Raw genomic sequence first — 3,487 nt, 5'->3', positions numbered from 1 at the left:
TCAGGTGCCTCGGGGGCCTGTTGTCCAGCCTCGGGGGCCTCAGGTGGCTCGGGGGCCTGTTGTCCAGCCTCGGGGGCCTGTTGGGCCTCGGGGGCCTGTTGTCCAGCCTCGGGGGCCTCAGGTGGCTCGGGGGCCTGTTGGGCCTCGGGGGCCTGTTGTCCAGCCTCGGGGGCCTCGGGTGGCTCAGGGGCCTGTTGGGCCTGGAGAGCCTCTGCAGCCTGGTGTGCCTGGGGTTGGGCCTCTGGATGAGGCGCTACATCCAGCTGAAGGTCTGTGAGATAGTATTGCAAGATGTTAGTTAAATATATTATACATATATACAGTATATATATACATTCATACACAAAGGGCCACCATCATAAATAACGGGGCCCCTCACAACAACATTTTTGAGGCCCCCCTCCTCCCACGCTCCCAATGGCCCCCCCCGTGAACTCACATCAATACAAAGGACACACAGACATTGTTAGCCAGGGCCCCCTAAAACATTCGTGGCCCTTCCCCAAATGTCTCATACTATGGGCCGCTCCCTGCTGCTTCCCCCCTGCTTTAAACTTATTTATGCATATGTTTTTCCAAATAGATGTGTATATATATATGTGTGTATATGGGTTTTTTTTTGTTCAAAATGCCACAACATATTTAACATTCCCTCTTTATTGTGAACTTTATTGTGTGTGGTTTTTGAAAAAACATGCATATATACACATATATATAGGAACAGATCAAAGCAGACACTCACGTATAACGAAGTAGTAAGATAAATGTAAGGTCATCCACCTGGGATGTAAAAATAAGTAAGAGCTGTGAAGTTGTGGAATTCCCTCCCCGAATCAGTCGTACTGGCTGATACATTATATAACTTTAAGAAGGGGCTGGATGGATTCTTAGCAAGTGAGGGAATACAGGGTTATGGGAGATAGCTCTTAGTACAAGTGAGGGAATACAGGGGTATGGGGGATAGCTCTCAGTACAAGTGAGGGAATACAGGGTTATGGGAGATAGCTCTCAGTACAAGTTGATCCAGCGACTGGTCCGATTGCCATCTTGGAGTCAGGAAGGAATTTTTTCCCCTCTGCGGCAAATTAGAGAGGCTTCAGATGGGTTTTTTGCCTTCCTCTGGATCAACTAGTAGTTAGGCAGGTTATATATAGGCATTATGGTTGAACTTGATGGATGTATGTCTTTTTTCAACCCAACTTACTATGTTACTATGTAATAAATTGCCTGGGTGCAGTATAAAGTAAGCAAGGACTTGATCCAAATAAAAATGTTTTTTTTTTTGCATCTAAGACCTGAGTGTGCAGCATATTCTTTCTAGTTTTGTACATATATATAGAATATACATTTCTTCAATTTTTAAACGTTCAATAATTACCTTCCGCTATTTCAGCTATTAATTCGGGACTCCTGCGCTTCATATCCGACCATATCCGCTGGAGAGTCCTGAGGTCCATTTGGAGGGCATAGCGGTGTTGTAACCTCCGCATCAGCCTGCGGAGGATTGCCTTCTTTCTCTCGTGGACCCCTACCATTCCCAGCGGCTGCCTATCATAGGATGAGCACAGGAGATAGCGGCAGATGTAGCGCCTCTCCACCAGTCGTAGCTCCGATACCCCAGGCATGTTCACTCTCTCAATCACTGCAGACTCTGAAACAAAATGGCCACAAGTCGCGCCTATCACGAGATTACAAATGGCGAATAGTCGCCAAAATATAACGTGTAGTGTATTTGTTGCGACAAAACGTGCAATATAATATAGCGATTAAATATTTACTGCTATAGTACTGTATAATATCGCGACTAAATAATTACCGCTATATTACTGTATATTTTGGCGAATAAATATTTACCACTATTCTCCTGTATATTTTGGCGACTAAATTTTTACCACTATTGTACTGTATATTAGTAGCGAAATTCCATACATGCCAAGACTTTAGTGAAATTGAGTAAAAAGACACATACTTGAATAAATAACACTGTAAGTCCATATTTTATTGGCAAAAACTCATTTACTGTACTTTTCTATAATTTTTCGCCTGCCTGTAGTAGGAGTTAACTTTCGCATAGCCGAATGCGATATTTAGCGCACAAAAGTTATAGTGAATCATGCGATCGTATTCTTTTCAGTGCGGAAATTAACGCATGCGGTAAAACTAGCGCGAGAAATACCGCATGCGAAAATGGCGACTTATTGCATGCGGTAATGCTGTAGTGAATCGCGCGCTAATTGTCACGCCTTATTTAACGCAAAAAAGCGTGCAATAAATCTTATCGCACTTTAGTGAATCGGGCCCTATCTCTCCAAAACTCAGTCTTTTCACAAAACAAACTTGTTGTTTCTCCTCTTTGCCTCCCCTCACCAGGGAAAAATGGCTACCAAAGGCATCATTAGTAGGTGGGTAAGAGAAACTATTCACCTTGCCTACACTTAATATGGCAGAAAAGCACCCTTTACCAGTATCAACTCATTCCACTAGAGCTTTAGGTATGTCTATAGCTATGCACACTCCAATCAGGCTACAGCAGACAAGTTTTGCAAGGTAGCGACTTGGCCCTCAATTCATACGTTTACCAAATTCAACAAGCTGTTCACATCCTCTTAAGCAGTGTTTGACCACAAAGTTTTACCGCCAGTGGTTTAAAGTTCTCAGTTGGTTTCATAATAGCATCAACTCTTTGACCAATAGTGTTCTTCTCTTTTCTGCCCTCTTGTGTAGGGACACGCCCTTTGGTACTTGTGCTGTCCAAGGCATGATCTGTGAAAATGGGAATTGTAAAGTATAAGTGTAAGAAGGTACCAACAGTTGAAGCTAGTAGTGCAGCAGAGGATATGGGGGATGATAAATAAGAGACATTGCATTAATGGTAGGGGTATACTATAGTGAAGAGGAAAAGGCTCAGCTCCTGTTGCAAATAGAAAAGGCTGTTTGGGGCAAGTGATAATAATTGAGGATAATGGTACAAAAAAAACAAATATACACTGAGGTTACAAAAAATCCTGTCAGAAAAGCAAATTTTAACTCAAAGGACTCTTAAGGGCTGTCCTTCAGAGCATAGATTTGGGCATTACTGTTCTCAATTTATTCTTTTAAGAAGTAAATGTAGGATTGTTAAGAACTAACATTTGTGGATTTATTCAAAAGTAAAGAAGTTAATGGGAAAAAAAGAGAAAGCATTTAAGAAATGTAAGCCAGAGGGGACAGAAACTGCATTTAATGAATATAAACACTATGGCAAGTGTTGTAAAACAGCAATCTGGAAGGCAAAGATAGAAAATGAGGTGTGTATTGCTGCAGAGGCTAAATTGTAACAATATGATTATAATGGATACAGAAAAGGCAAATGTGCTAAACCATTTTTTTTCTTTAATGTATACAATAAAGGGGCCAGAGTGCCAACCTCACCCAATAGCTGCTGTTGGCTCAGCTCAATCTACTCAGTGGTTGACACAAGACATGGCACATAAAGATTTATTCAAAG

The sequence above is a fragment of the Xenopus tropicalis genome, chromosome 4 (genome assembly GCF_000004195.4).
Source record: "Xenopus tropicalis strain Nigerian chromosome 4, UCB_Xtro_10.0, whole genome shotgun sequence".
Lineage (NCBI taxonomy): Eukaryota > Metazoa > Chordata > Amphibia > Anura > Pipidae > Xenopus > Xenopus tropicalis.
Note: the sequence above shows the minus strand (reverse complement) of the source record.